This window comes from Gasterosteus aculeatus, chromosome 2 (genome assembly GCF_964276395.1).
Source record: "Gasterosteus aculeatus chromosome 2, fGasAcu3.hap1.1, whole genome shotgun sequence".
Lineage (NCBI taxonomy): Eukaryota > Metazoa > Chordata > Actinopteri > Perciformes > Gasterosteidae > Gasterosteus > Gasterosteus aculeatus.
In genome coordinates this window covers 21583915-21593478 of record NC_135689.1, presented here as the reverse complement: position 1 = coordinate 21593478, position 9564 = coordinate 21583915, and the positions used below count along the sequence as shown (strand labels likewise).

Genomic DNA, 9564 nt, shown 5'->3' with positions numbered 1-9564 from the left:
GAAATGAAAAAGCTTACGGCACCTGGGATTCCCAGGCGGTCTTCCATCCAAGTACTAACCAGGCCCTACTCTGCTTAGCTTCTGAGATCAGACGAGATCAGGCGGAGCCAGAGAGGTATGGCCGTAAGCAACTGTATGTCCTCTACCTAATCTTTTAAAATGTGTCAAAGGTTTTGTAGTTTTGACAATGAAATGGAGTCACTTTCTAAGGCCTTCTCTGTGTCTTTTACAGATAGAAATGAAAAAGCTTACGGCACCTGGGATTCCTAGGCGGTCTTCCATCCAAGTACTAACCAGGCCCTACTCTGCTTAGCTTCTGAGATCTGACGAGATCAGGCGGAGCCAGAGAGGTATGGCCGTAAGCAACTGTATGTCCTCTACCTAATCTTTTAAAATGTGTCAAAGGTTTTGTAGTTTTGACAATTAAATGGAGTCACTTTCTAAGGCCTTCTCTGTGTCTTTTACAGATCGAAATGAAAAAGCTTACAGCACCTGGGATTCCCAGGCGGTCTTCCATCCAAGTACTAACCAGGCCCTACTCTGCTTAGCTTCTGAGATCAGACAAGATCAGGCGAAGCCAGAGAGGTATGGCCGTAAGCAACTGTATGTCCTCTTCCTAATATTTTAAAATGTGTCAAAGGTTTTGGAGTTTAGATAATGAAAAAGGAGTCACTTTCTAATGCCTTCTCGATTTCTTCCAGAGAGAGAAATGAAAAAGCTTACGGCACCTGGGATTCCCAGGCGGTCTTCCATCCAAGTACTAACCAGGCCCTACTCTGCTTAGCTTCTGAGATCTGACGAGATCAGGCGGAGCCAGAGAGGTATGGCCGTAAGCAACTGTATGTCCTCTTCCTAATCTTTTAAAATGTGTCAAAGGTTTTGTAGTTTTGACAATGAAATGGAGTCACTTTCTAAGGCCTTCTCTGTGTCTTTTACAGATCGAAATGAAAAAGCTTACAGCACCTGGGATTCCCAGGCGGTCTTCCATCCAAGTACTAACCAGGCCCTACTCTGCTTAGCTTCTGAGATCAGACGAGATCAGGCGGAGCCAGAGAGGTATGGCCGTAAGCAACTGTATGTCCTCTTCCTAATCTTTTAAAATGTGTCAAAGGTTTTGTAGTTTTGACAATGAAATGGAGTCACTTTCTAAGGCCTTCTCTGTGTCTTTTACAGATCGAAATGAAAAAGCTTACAGCACCTGGGATTCCCAGGCGGTCTTCCATCCAAGTACTAACCAGGCCCTACTCTGCTTAGCTTCTGAGATCAGACGAGATCAGGCGGAGCCAGAGAGGTATGGCCGTAAGCAACTGTATGTCCTCTTCCTAATCTTTTAAAATGTGTCAAAGGTTTTGGAGTTTTGATAATGAAAAAGGAGTCACTTTCTAATGCCTTCTCGATTTCTTCCAGAGAGAGAAATGAAAAAGCTTACGGCACCTGGGATTCCCAGGCGGTCTTCCATCCAAGTACTAACCAGGCCCTACTCTGCTTAGCTTCTGAGATCTGACGAGATCAGGCGGAGCCAGAGAGGTATGGCCGTAAGCAACCGTATGTCCTCTTCCTAATCTTTTAAAATGTGTCAAAGGTTTTGTAGTTTTGACAATGAAATGGAGTCACTTTCTAAGGCCTTCTCTGTGTCTTTTACAGATCGAAATGAAAAAGCTTACAGCACCTGGGATTCCCAGGCGGTCTTCCATCCAAGTACTAACCAGGCCCTACTCTGCTTAGCTTCTGAGATCAGACGAGATCAGGCGGAGCCAGAGAGGTATGGCCGTAAGCAACTGTATGTCCTCTTCCTAATCTTTTAAAATGTGTCAAAGGTTTTGGAGTTTTGATAATGAAAAAGGAGTCACTTTCTAATGCCTTCTCGATTTCTTCCAGAGAGAGAAATGAAAAAGCTTACGGCACCTGGGATTCCCAGGCGGTCTTCCATCCAATTACTAACCAGGCCCTACTCTGCTTAGCTTCTGAGATCAGACGAGATCAGGCGGAGCAAGAGAGGTATGGCCGTAAGCAACTGTATGTCCTCTTCCTAATCTTTTAAAATGTGTCAAAGGTTTTGTAGTTTTGACAATGAAATGGAGTCACTTTCTAAGGCCTTCTCTGTGTCTTTTACAGATCGAAATGAAAAAGCTTACAGCACCTGGGATTCCCAGGCGGTCTTCCATCCAAGTACTAACCAGGCCCTACTCTGCTTAGCTTCTGAGATCAGACGAGATCAGGCAGAGCCAGAGAGGTATGGCCGTAAGCAACTGTATGTCCTCTTCCTAATCTTTTAAAATGTGTCAAAGGTTTTGGAGTTTTGATAATGAAAAAGGAGTCACTTTCTAATGCCTTCTCGATTTCTTCCAGAGAGAGAAATGAAAAAGCTTACGGCACCTGGGATTCCCAGGCGGTCTTCCATCCAAGTACTAACCAGGCCCTACTCTGCTTAGCTTCTGAGATCTGACGAGATCAGGCGGAGCCAGAGAGGTATGGCCGTAAGCAACTGTATGTCCTCTTCCTAATCTTTTAAAATGTGTCAAAGGTTTTGTAGTTTTGACAATGAAATGGAGTCACTTTCTAAGGCCTTCTCTGTGTCTTTTACAGATCGAAATGAAAAAGCTTACAGCACCTGGGATTCCCAGGCGGTCTTCCATCCAAGTACTAACCAGGCCCTACTCTGCTTAGCTTCTGAGATCAGACGAGATCAGGCGGAGCCAGAGAGGTATGGCCGTAAGCAACTGTATGTCCTCTACCTAATCTTTTAAAATGTGTCAAAGGTTTTGGAGTTTTGATAATGAAAAAGGAGTCACTTTCTAAGGCCTTCTCTGTGTCTTTTACAGATCGAAATGAAAAAGCTTACAGCACCTGGGATTCGCAGGCGGTCTTCCATCCAAGTACTAACCAGGCCCTACTCTGCTTAGCTTCTGAGATCAGACGAGATCAGGCGGAGCCAGAGAGGTATGGCCGTAAGCAACTGTATGTCCTCTTCCTAATCTTTTAAAATGTGTCAAAGGTTTTGGAGTTTTGATAATGAAAAAGGAGTCACTTTCTAATGCCTTCTCGATTTCTTCCAGAGAGAGAAATGAAAAAGCTTACGGCACCTGGGATTCCCAGGCGGTCTTCCATCCAAGTACTAACCAGGCCCTACTCTGCTTAGCTTCTGAGATCAGACGAGATCAGGCGGAGCCAGAGAGGTATGGCCGTAAGCAACTGTATGTCCTCTACCTAATCTTTTAAAATGTGTCAAAGGTTTTGTAGTTTTGACAATGAAATGGAGTCACTTTCTAAGGCCTTCTCTGTGTCTTTTACAGATAGAAATGAAAAAGCTTACGGCACCTGGGATTCCTAGGCGGTCTTCCATCCAAGTACTAACCAGGCCCTACTCTGCTTAGCTTCTGAGATCTGACGAGATCAGGCGGAGCCAGAGAGGTATGGCCGTAAGCAACTGTATGTCCTCTACCTAATCTTTTAAAATGTGTCAAAGGTTTTGTAGTTTTGACAATTAAATGGAGTCACTTTCTAAGGCCTTCTCTGTGTCTTTTACAGATCGAAATGAAAAAGCTTACAGCACCTGGGATTCCCAGGCGGTCTTCCATCCAAGTACTAACCAGGCCCTACTCTGCTTAGCTTCTGAGATCAGACGAGATCAGGCGAAGCCAGAGAGGTATGGCCGTAAGCAACTGTATGTCCTCTTCCTAATATTTTAAAATGTGTCAAAGGTTTTGGAGTTTAGATAATGAAAAAGGAGTCACTTTCTAATGCCTTCTCGATTTCTTCCAGAGAGAGAAATGAAAAAGCTTACGGCACCTGGGATTCCCAGGCTGTCTTCCATCCAAGTACTAACCAGGCCCTACTCTGCTTAGCTTCTGAGATCTGACGAGATCAGGCGGAGCCAGAGAGGTATGGCCGTAAGCAACTGTATGTCCTCTTCCTAATCTTTTAAAATGTGTCAAAGGTTTTGTAGTTTTGACAATGAAATGGAGTCACTTTCTAAGGCCTTCTCTGTGTCTTTTACAGATCGAAATGAAAAAGCTTACAGCACCTGGGATTCCCAGGCGGTCTTCCATCCAAGTACTAACCAGGCCCTACTCTGCTTAGCTTCTGAGATCAGACGAGATCAGGCGGAGCCAGAGAGGTATGGCCGTAAGCAACTGTATGTCCTCTTCCTAATCTTTTAAAATGTGTCAAAGGTTTTGTAGTTTTGACAATGAAATGGAGTCACTTTCTAAGGCCTTCTCTGTGTCTTTTACAGATCGAAATAAAAAAGCTTACAGCACCTGGGATTCCCAGGCGGTCTTCCATCCAAGTACTAACCAGGCCCTACTCTGCTTAGCTTCTGAGATCAGACGAGATCAGGCGAAGCCAGAGAGGTATGGCCGTAAGCAACTGTATGTCCTCTTCCTAATCTTTTAAAATGTGTCAAAGGTTTTGTAGTTTTGACAATGAAATGGAGTCACTTTCTAAGGCCTTCTCTGTGTCTTTTACAGATCGAAATAAAAAAGCTTACAGCACCTGGGATTCCCAGGCGGTCTTCCATCCAAGTACTAACCAGGCCCTACTCTGCTTAGCTTCTGAGATCAGACGAGATCAGGCGAAGCCAGAGAGGTATGGCCGTAAGCAACTGTATGTCCTCTTCCTAATATTTTAAAATGTGTCAAAGGTTTTGGAGTTTAGATAATGAAAAAGGAGTCACTTTCTAATGCCTTCTCGATTTCTTCCAGAGAGAGAAATGAAAAAGCTTACGGCACCTGGGATTCCCAGGCGGTCTTCCATCCAAGTACTAACCAGGCCCTACTCTGCTTAGCTTCTGAGATCTGACGAGATCAGGCGGAGCCAGAGAGGTATGGCCGTAAGCAACTGTATGTCCTCTTCCTAATCTTTTAAAATGTGTCAAAGGTTTTGTAGTTTTGACAATGAAATGGAGTCACTTTCTAAGGCCTTCTCTGTGTCTTTTACAGATCGAAATGAAAAAGCTTACAGCACCTGGGATTCCCAGGCGGTCTTCCATCCAAGTACTAACCAGGCCCTACTCTGCTTAGCTTCTGAGATCAGACGAGATCAGGCGGAGCCAGAGAGGTATGGCCGTAAGCAACTGTATGTCCTCTTCCTAATCTTTTAAAATGTGTCAAAGGTTTTGGAGTTTTGATAATGAAAAAGGAGTCACTTTCTAATGCCTTCTCGATTTCTTCCAGAGAGAGAAATGAAAAAGCTTACGGCACCTGGGATTCCCAGGCGGTCTTCCATCCAAGTACTAACCAGGCCCTACTCTGCTTAGCTTCTGAGATCAGACGAGATCAGGCGGAGCAAGAGAGGTATGGCCGTAAGCAACTGTATGTCCTCTTCCTAATCTTTTAAAATGTGTCAAAGGTTTTGTAGTTTTGACAATGAAATGGAGTCACTTTCTAAGGCCTTCTCTGTGTCTTTTACAGATCGAAATGAAAAAGCTTACAGCACCTGGGATTCCCAGGCGGTCTTCCATCCAAGTACTAACCAGGCCCTACTCTGCTTAGCTTCTGAGATCAGACGAGATCAGGCGGAGCCAGAGAGGTATGGCCGTAAGCAACTGTATGTCCTCTTCCTAATCTTTTAAAATGTGTCAAAGGTTTTGGAGTTTTGATAATGAAAAAGGAGTCACTTTCTAATGCCTTCTCGATTTCTTCCAGAGAGAGAAATGAAAAAGCTTACGGCACCTGGGATTCCCAGGCGGTCTTCCATCCAAGTACTAACCAGGCCCTACTCTGCTTAGCTTCTGAGATCTGACGAGATCAGGCGGAGCCAGAGAGGTATGGCCGTAAGCAACCGTATGTCCTCTTCCTAATCTTTTAAAATGTGTCAAAGGTTTTGTAGTTTTGACAATGAAATGGAGTCACTTTCTAAGGCCTTCTCTGTGTCTTTTACAGATCGAAATGAAAAAGCTTACAGCACCTGGGATTCCCAGGCGGTCTTCCATCCAAGTACTAACCAGGCCCTACTCTGCTTAGCTTCTGAGATCAGACGAGATCAGGCGGAGCCAGAGAGGTATGGCCGTAAGGAACTGTATGTCCTCTTCCTAATCTTTTAAAATGTGTCAAAGGTTTTGGAGTTTTGATAATGAAAAAGGAGTCACTTTCTAATGCCTTCTCGATTTCTTCCAGAGAGAGAAATGAAAAAGCTTACGGCACCTGGGATTCCCAGGCGGTCTTCCATCCAAGTACTAACCAGGCCCTACTCTGCTTAGCTTCTGAGATCAGACGAGATCAGGCGGAGCAAGAGAGGTATGGCCGTAAGCAACTGTATGTCCTCTTCCTAATCTTTTAAAATGTGTCAAAGGTTTTGTAGTTTTGACAATGAAATGGAGTCACTTTCTAAGGCCTTCTCTGTGTCTTTTACAGATCGAAATGAAAAAGCTTACAGCACCTGGGATTCCCAGGCGGTCTTCCATCCAAGTACTAACCAGGCCCTACTCTGCTTAGCTTCTGAGATCAGACGAGATCAGGCGGAGCCAGAGAGGTATGGCCGTAAGCAACTGTATGTCCTCTTCCTAATCTTTTAAAATGTGTCAAAGGTTTTGGAGTTTTGATAATGAAAAAGGAGTCACTTTCTAATGCCTTCTCGATTTCTTCCAGAGAGAGAAATGAAAAAGCTTACGGCACCTGGGATTCCCAGGCGGTCTTCCATCCAAGTACTAACCAGGCCCTACTCTGCTTAGCTTCTGAGATCTGACGAGATCAGGCGGAGCCAGAGAGGTATGGCCGTAAGCAACTGTATGTCCTCTTCCTAATCTTTTAAAATGTGTCAAAGGTTTTGTAGTTTTGACAATGAAATGGAGTCACTTTCTAAGGCCTTCTCTGTGTCTTTTACAGATCGAAATGAAAAAGCTTACAGCACCTGGGATTCCCAGGCGGTCTTCCATCCAAGTACTAACCAGGCCCTACTCTGCTTAGCTTCTGAGATCAGACGAGATCAGGCGGAGCCAGAGAGGTATGGCCGTAAGCAACTGTATGTCCTCTACCTAATCTTTTAAAATGTGTCAAAGGTTTTGGAGTTTTGATAATGAAAAAGGAGTCACTTTCTAAGGCCTTCTCTGTGTCTTTTACAGATCGAAATGAAAAAGCTTACAGCACCTGGGATTCGCAGGCGGTCTTCCATCCAAGTACTAACCAGGCCCTACTCTGCTTAGCTTCTGAGATCAGACGAGATCAGGCCGAGCCAGAGAGGTATGGCCGTAAGCAACTGTATGTCCTCTTCCTAATCTTTTAAAATGTGTCAAAGGTTTTGGAGTTTTGATAATGAAAAAGGAGTCACTTTCTAATGCCTTCTCGATTTCTTCCAGAGAGAGAAATGAAAAAGCTTACGGCACCTGGGATTCCCAGGCGGTCTTCCATCCAAGTACTAACCAGGCCCTACTCTGCTTAGCTTCTGAGATCAGACGAGATCAGGCGGAGCCAGAGAGGTATGGCCGTAAGCAACTGTATGTCCTCTACCTAATCTTTTAAAATGTGTCAAAGGTTTTGTAGTTTTGACAATGAAATGGAGTCACTTTCTAAGGCCTTCTCTGTGTCTTTTACAGATAGAAATGAAAAAGCTTACGGCACCTGGGATTCCTAGGCGGTCTTCCATCCAAGTACTAACCAGGCCCTACTCTGCTTAGCTTCTGAGATCTGACGAGATCAGGCGGAGCCAGAGAGGTATGGCCGTAAGCAACTGTATGTCCTCTACCTAATCTTTTAAAATGTGTCAAAGGTTTTGTAGTTTTGACAATTAAATGGAGTCACTTTCTAAGGCCTTCTCTGTGTCTTTTACAGATCGAAATGAAAAAGCTTACAGCACCTGGGATTCCCAGGCGGTCTTCCATCCAAGTACTAACCAGGCCCTACTCTGCTTAGCTTCTGAGATCAGACGAGATCAGGCGAAGCCAGAGAGGTATGGCCGTAAGCAACTGTATGTCCTCTTCCTAATATTTTAAAATGTGTCAAAGGTTTTGGAGTTTAGATAATGAAAAAGGAGTCACTTTCTAATGCCTTCTCGATTTCTTCCAGAGAGAGAAATGAAAAAGCTTACGGCACCTGGGATTCCCAGGCGGTCTTCCATCCAAGTACTAACCAGGCCCTACTCTGCTTAGCTTCTGAGATCTGACGAGATCAGGCGGAGCCAGAGAGGTATGGCCGTAAGCAACTGTATGTCCTCTTCCTAATCTTTTAAAATGTGTCAAAGGTTTTGTAGTTTTGACAATGAAATGGAGTCACTTTCTAAGGCCTTCTCTGTGTCTTTTACAGATCGAAATGAAAAAGCTTACAGCACCTGGGATTCCCAGGCGGTCTTCCATCCAAGTACTAACCAGGCCCTACTCTGCTTAGCTTCTGAGATCAGACGAGATCAGGCGGAGCCAGAGAGGTATGGCCGTAAGCAACTGTATGTCCTCTTCCTAATCTTTTAAAATGTGTCAAAGGTTTTGTAGTTTTGACAATGAAATGGAGTCACTTTCTAAGGCCTTCTCTGTGTCTTTTACAGATCGAAATAAAAAAGCTTACAGCACCTGGGATTCCCAGGCGGTCTTCCATCCAAGTACTAACCAGGCCCTACTCTGCTTAGCTTCTGAGATCAGACGAGATCAGGCGAAGCCAGAGAGGTATGGCCGTAAGCAACTGTATGTCCTCTTCCTAATATTTTAAAATGTGTCAAAGGTTTTGGAGTTTAGATAATGAAAAAGGAGTCACTTTCTAATGCCTTCTCGATTTCTTCCAGAGAGAGAAATGAAAAAGCTTACGGCACCTGGGATTCCCAGGCGGTCTTCCATCCAAGTACTAACCAGGCCCTACTCTGCTTAGCTTCTGAGATCTGACGAGATCAGGCGGAGCCAGAGAGGTATGGCCGTAAGCAACTGTATGTCCTCTTCCTAATCTTTTAAAATGTGTCAAAGGTTTTGTAGTTTTGACAATGAAATGGAGTCACTTTCTAAGGCCTTCTCTGTGTCTTTTACAGATCGAAATGAAAAAGCTTACAGCACCTGGGATTCCCAGGCGGTCTTCCATCCAAGTACTAACCAGGCCCTACTCTGCTTAGCTTCTGAGATCAGACGAGATCAGGCGGAGCCAGAGAGGTATGGCCGTAAGCAACTGTATGTCCTCTTCCTAATCTTTTAAAATGTGTCAAAGGTTTTGGAGTTTTGATAATGAAAAAGGAGTCACTTTCTAATGCCTTCTCGATTTCTTCCAGAGAGAGAAATGAAAAAGCTTACGGCACCTGGGATTCCCAGGCGGTCTTCCATCCAAGTACTAACCAGGCCCTACTCTGCTTAGCTTCTGAGATCAGACGAGATCAGGCGGAGCAAGAGAGGTATGGCCGTAAGCAACTGTATGTCCTTTCCTAATCTTTTAAAATGTGTCAAAGGTTTTGTAGTTTTGACAATGAAATGGAGTCACTTTCTAAGGCCTTCTCTGTGTCTTTTACAGATCGAAATGAAAAAGCTTAAAGCACCTGGGATTCCCAGGCGGTCTTCCATCCAAGTACTAACCAGGCCCTACTCTGCTTAGCTTCTGAGATCAGACGAGATCAGGCGGAGCCAGAGAGGTATGGCCGTAAGCAACAGTATGTCCTCTTCCT

General features: G+C 44.6%; 41 non-coding genes across 41 annotated transcripts; all 41 read right to left on the bottom strand.

The window, feature by feature from the left end:
- Window positions 1-10: 10 nt before the first annotated feature.
- Window positions 11-129, bottom strand: LOC144401069 (5S ribosomal RNA). Its single transcript, XR_013463004.1, has one exon. It is a non-coding gene; the product is annotated as a 5S ribosomal RNA (ribosomal RNA).
- A 116-nt stretch (window positions 130-245) lies between these two features.
- LOC144397475 (5S ribosomal RNA) lies at window positions 246-364 on the bottom strand. Its single transcript, XR_013459621.1, has one exon. It is a non-coding gene; the product is annotated as a 5S ribosomal RNA (ribosomal RNA).
- Window positions 365-480: 116 nt separating this feature from the next.
- Window positions 481-599, bottom strand: LOC144398821 (5S ribosomal RNA). The gene has a single exon (XR_013460968.1). It is a non-coding gene; the product is annotated as a 5S ribosomal RNA (ribosomal RNA).
- Window positions 600-716: 117 nt separating this feature from the next.
- On the bottom strand, window positions 717-835 carry LOC144401258 (5S ribosomal RNA). The gene has a single exon (XR_013463193.1). It is a non-coding gene; the product is annotated as a 5S ribosomal RNA (ribosomal RNA).
- Window positions 836-951: 116 nt separating this feature from the next.
- On the bottom strand, window positions 952-1070 carry LOC144395297 (5S ribosomal RNA). Its single transcript, XR_013457431.1, has one exon. It is a non-coding gene; the product is annotated as a 5S ribosomal RNA (ribosomal RNA).
- A 116-nt stretch (window positions 1071-1186) lies between these two features.
- Window positions 1187-1305, bottom strand: LOC144395296 (5S ribosomal RNA). The gene has a single exon (XR_013457430.1). It is a non-coding gene; the product is annotated as a 5S ribosomal RNA (ribosomal RNA).
- A 117-nt stretch (window positions 1306-1422) lies between these two features.
- LOC144401247 (5S ribosomal RNA) lies at window positions 1423-1541 on the bottom strand. The gene has a single exon (XR_013463182.1). It is a non-coding gene; the product is annotated as a 5S ribosomal RNA (ribosomal RNA).
- Window positions 1542-1657: 116 nt separating this feature from the next.
- Window positions 1658-1776, bottom strand: LOC144395295 (5S ribosomal RNA). Its single transcript, XR_013457429.1, has one exon. It is a non-coding gene; the product is annotated as a 5S ribosomal RNA (ribosomal RNA).
- Window positions 1777-1893: 117 nt separating this feature from the next.
- LOC144399405 (5S ribosomal RNA) lies at window positions 1894-2012 on the bottom strand. The gene has a single exon (XR_013461550.1). It is a non-coding gene; the product is annotated as a 5S ribosomal RNA (ribosomal RNA).
- A 116-nt stretch (window positions 2013-2128) lies between these two features.
- On the bottom strand, window positions 2129-2247 carry LOC144397864 (5S ribosomal RNA). Its single transcript, XR_013460011.1, has one exon. It is a non-coding gene; the product is annotated as a 5S ribosomal RNA (ribosomal RNA).
- Window positions 2248-2364: 117 nt separating this feature from the next.
- LOC144401235 (5S ribosomal RNA) lies at window positions 2365-2483 on the bottom strand. Its single transcript, XR_013463170.1, has one exon. It is a non-coding gene; the product is annotated as a 5S ribosomal RNA (ribosomal RNA).
- A 116-nt stretch (window positions 2484-2599) lies between these two features.
- On the bottom strand, window positions 2600-2718 carry LOC144395294 (5S ribosomal RNA). The gene has a single exon (XR_013457428.1). It is a non-coding gene; the product is annotated as a 5S ribosomal RNA (ribosomal RNA).
- A 117-nt stretch (window positions 2719-2835) lies between these two features.
- Window positions 2836-2954, bottom strand: LOC144398213 (5S ribosomal RNA). The gene has a single exon (XR_013460360.1). It is a non-coding gene; the product is annotated as a 5S ribosomal RNA (ribosomal RNA).
- Window positions 2955-3071: 117 nt separating this feature from the next.
- Window positions 3072-3190, bottom strand: LOC144401067 (5S ribosomal RNA). Its single transcript, XR_013463002.1, has one exon. It is a non-coding gene; the product is annotated as a 5S ribosomal RNA (ribosomal RNA).
- Window positions 3191-3306: 116 nt separating this feature from the next.
- LOC144397474 (5S ribosomal RNA) lies at window positions 3307-3425 on the bottom strand. The gene has a single exon (XR_013459620.1). It is a non-coding gene; the product is annotated as a 5S ribosomal RNA (ribosomal RNA).
- A 116-nt stretch (window positions 3426-3541) lies between these two features.
- LOC144390782 (5S ribosomal RNA) lies at window positions 3542-3660 on the bottom strand. Its single transcript, XR_013454613.1, has one exon. It is a non-coding gene; the product is annotated as a 5S ribosomal RNA (ribosomal RNA).
- Window positions 3661-3777: 117 nt separating this feature from the next.
- On the bottom strand, window positions 3778-3896 carry LOC144399309 (5S ribosomal RNA). The gene has a single exon (XR_013461454.1). It is a non-coding gene; the product is annotated as a 5S ribosomal RNA (ribosomal RNA).
- Window positions 3897-4012: 116 nt separating this feature from the next.
- LOC144395293 (5S ribosomal RNA) lies at window positions 4013-4131 on the bottom strand. Its single transcript, XR_013457427.1, has one exon. It is a non-coding gene; the product is annotated as a 5S ribosomal RNA (ribosomal RNA).
- A 116-nt stretch (window positions 4132-4247) lies between these two features.
- On the bottom strand, window positions 4248-4366 carry LOC144390776 (5S ribosomal RNA). Its single transcript, XR_013454612.1, has one exon. It is a non-coding gene; the product is annotated as a 5S ribosomal RNA (ribosomal RNA).
- A 116-nt stretch (window positions 4367-4482) lies between these two features.
- Window positions 4483-4601, bottom strand: LOC144390774 (5S ribosomal RNA). Its single transcript, XR_013454609.1, has one exon. It is a non-coding gene; the product is annotated as a 5S ribosomal RNA (ribosomal RNA).
- Window positions 4602-4718: 117 nt separating this feature from the next.
- On the bottom strand, window positions 4719-4837 carry LOC144401224 (5S ribosomal RNA). The gene has a single exon (XR_013463159.1). It is a non-coding gene; the product is annotated as a 5S ribosomal RNA (ribosomal RNA).
- A 116-nt stretch (window positions 4838-4953) lies between these two features.
- On the bottom strand, window positions 4954-5072 carry LOC144395292 (5S ribosomal RNA). Its single transcript, XR_013457426.1, has one exon. It is a non-coding gene; the product is annotated as a 5S ribosomal RNA (ribosomal RNA).
- Window positions 5073-5189: 117 nt separating this feature from the next.
- LOC144397134 (5S ribosomal RNA) lies at window positions 5190-5308 on the bottom strand. The gene has a single exon (XR_013459279.1). It is a non-coding gene; the product is annotated as a 5S ribosomal RNA (ribosomal RNA).
- Window positions 5309-5424: 116 nt separating this feature from the next.
- Window positions 5425-5543, bottom strand: LOC144395291 (5S ribosomal RNA). Its single transcript, XR_013457425.1, has one exon. It is a non-coding gene; the product is annotated as a 5S ribosomal RNA (ribosomal RNA).
- Window positions 5544-5660: 117 nt separating this feature from the next.
- Window positions 5661-5779, bottom strand: LOC144401213 (5S ribosomal RNA). Its single transcript, XR_013463148.1, has one exon. It is a non-coding gene; the product is annotated as a 5S ribosomal RNA (ribosomal RNA).
- Window positions 5780-5895: 116 nt separating this feature from the next.
- LOC144398815 (5S ribosomal RNA) lies at window positions 5896-6014 on the bottom strand. The gene has a single exon (XR_013460962.1). It is a non-coding gene; the product is annotated as a 5S ribosomal RNA (ribosomal RNA).
- Window positions 6015-6131: 117 nt separating this feature from the next.
- On the bottom strand, window positions 6132-6250 carry LOC144397132 (5S ribosomal RNA). Its single transcript, XR_013459277.1, has one exon. It is a non-coding gene; the product is annotated as a 5S ribosomal RNA (ribosomal RNA).
- A 116-nt stretch (window positions 6251-6366) lies between these two features.
- Window positions 6367-6485, bottom strand: LOC144395290 (5S ribosomal RNA). The gene has a single exon (XR_013457424.1). It is a non-coding gene; the product is annotated as a 5S ribosomal RNA (ribosomal RNA).
- A 117-nt stretch (window positions 6486-6602) lies between these two features.
- LOC144401202 (5S ribosomal RNA) lies at window positions 6603-6721 on the bottom strand. The gene has a single exon (XR_013463137.1). It is a non-coding gene; the product is annotated as a 5S ribosomal RNA (ribosomal RNA).
- Window positions 6722-6837: 116 nt separating this feature from the next.
- On the bottom strand, window positions 6838-6956 carry LOC144395289 (5S ribosomal RNA). Its single transcript, XR_013457423.1, has one exon. It is a non-coding gene; the product is annotated as a 5S ribosomal RNA (ribosomal RNA).
- A 117-nt stretch (window positions 6957-7073) lies between these two features.
- On the bottom strand, window positions 7074-7192 carry LOC144399649 (5S ribosomal RNA). The gene has a single exon (XR_013461795.1). It is a non-coding gene; the product is annotated as a 5S ribosomal RNA (ribosomal RNA).
- A 117-nt stretch (window positions 7193-7309) lies between these two features.
- LOC144401066 (5S ribosomal RNA) lies at window positions 7310-7428 on the bottom strand. The gene has a single exon (XR_013463001.1). It is a non-coding gene; the product is annotated as a 5S ribosomal RNA (ribosomal RNA).
- A 116-nt stretch (window positions 7429-7544) lies between these two features.
- On the bottom strand, window positions 7545-7663 carry LOC144397473 (5S ribosomal RNA). The gene has a single exon (XR_013459619.1). It is a non-coding gene; the product is annotated as a 5S ribosomal RNA (ribosomal RNA).
- Window positions 7664-7779: 116 nt separating this feature from the next.
- On the bottom strand, window positions 7780-7898 carry LOC144390772 (5S ribosomal RNA). The gene has a single exon (XR_013454607.1). It is a non-coding gene; the product is annotated as a 5S ribosomal RNA (ribosomal RNA).
- Window positions 7899-8015: 117 nt separating this feature from the next.
- LOC144401191 (5S ribosomal RNA) lies at window positions 8016-8134 on the bottom strand. The gene has a single exon (XR_013463126.1). It is a non-coding gene; the product is annotated as a 5S ribosomal RNA (ribosomal RNA).
- A 116-nt stretch (window positions 8135-8250) lies between these two features.
- On the bottom strand, window positions 8251-8369 carry LOC144395288 (5S ribosomal RNA). Its single transcript, XR_013457422.1, has one exon. It is a non-coding gene; the product is annotated as a 5S ribosomal RNA (ribosomal RNA).
- A 116-nt stretch (window positions 8370-8485) lies between these two features.
- On the bottom strand, window positions 8486-8604 carry LOC144390769 (5S ribosomal RNA). The gene has a single exon (XR_013454606.1). It is a non-coding gene; the product is annotated as a 5S ribosomal RNA (ribosomal RNA).
- A 117-nt stretch (window positions 8605-8721) lies between these two features.
- Window positions 8722-8840, bottom strand: LOC144401179 (5S ribosomal RNA). Its single transcript, XR_013463114.1, has one exon. It is a non-coding gene; the product is annotated as a 5S ribosomal RNA (ribosomal RNA).
- Window positions 8841-8956: 116 nt separating this feature from the next.
- LOC144395286 (5S ribosomal RNA) lies at window positions 8957-9075 on the bottom strand. The gene has a single exon (XR_013457420.1). It is a non-coding gene; the product is annotated as a 5S ribosomal RNA (ribosomal RNA).
- Window positions 9076-9192: 117 nt separating this feature from the next.
- Window positions 9193-9311, bottom strand: LOC144397131 (5S ribosomal RNA). The gene has a single exon (XR_013459276.1). It is a non-coding gene; the product is annotated as a 5S ribosomal RNA (ribosomal RNA).
- Window positions 9312-9426: 115 nt separating this feature from the next.
- Window positions 9427-9545, bottom strand: LOC144399290 (5S ribosomal RNA). The gene has a single exon (XR_013461435.1). It is a non-coding gene; the product is annotated as a 5S ribosomal RNA (ribosomal RNA).
- Between the last annotated feature and the right edge of the window lie 19 nt (window positions 9546-9564).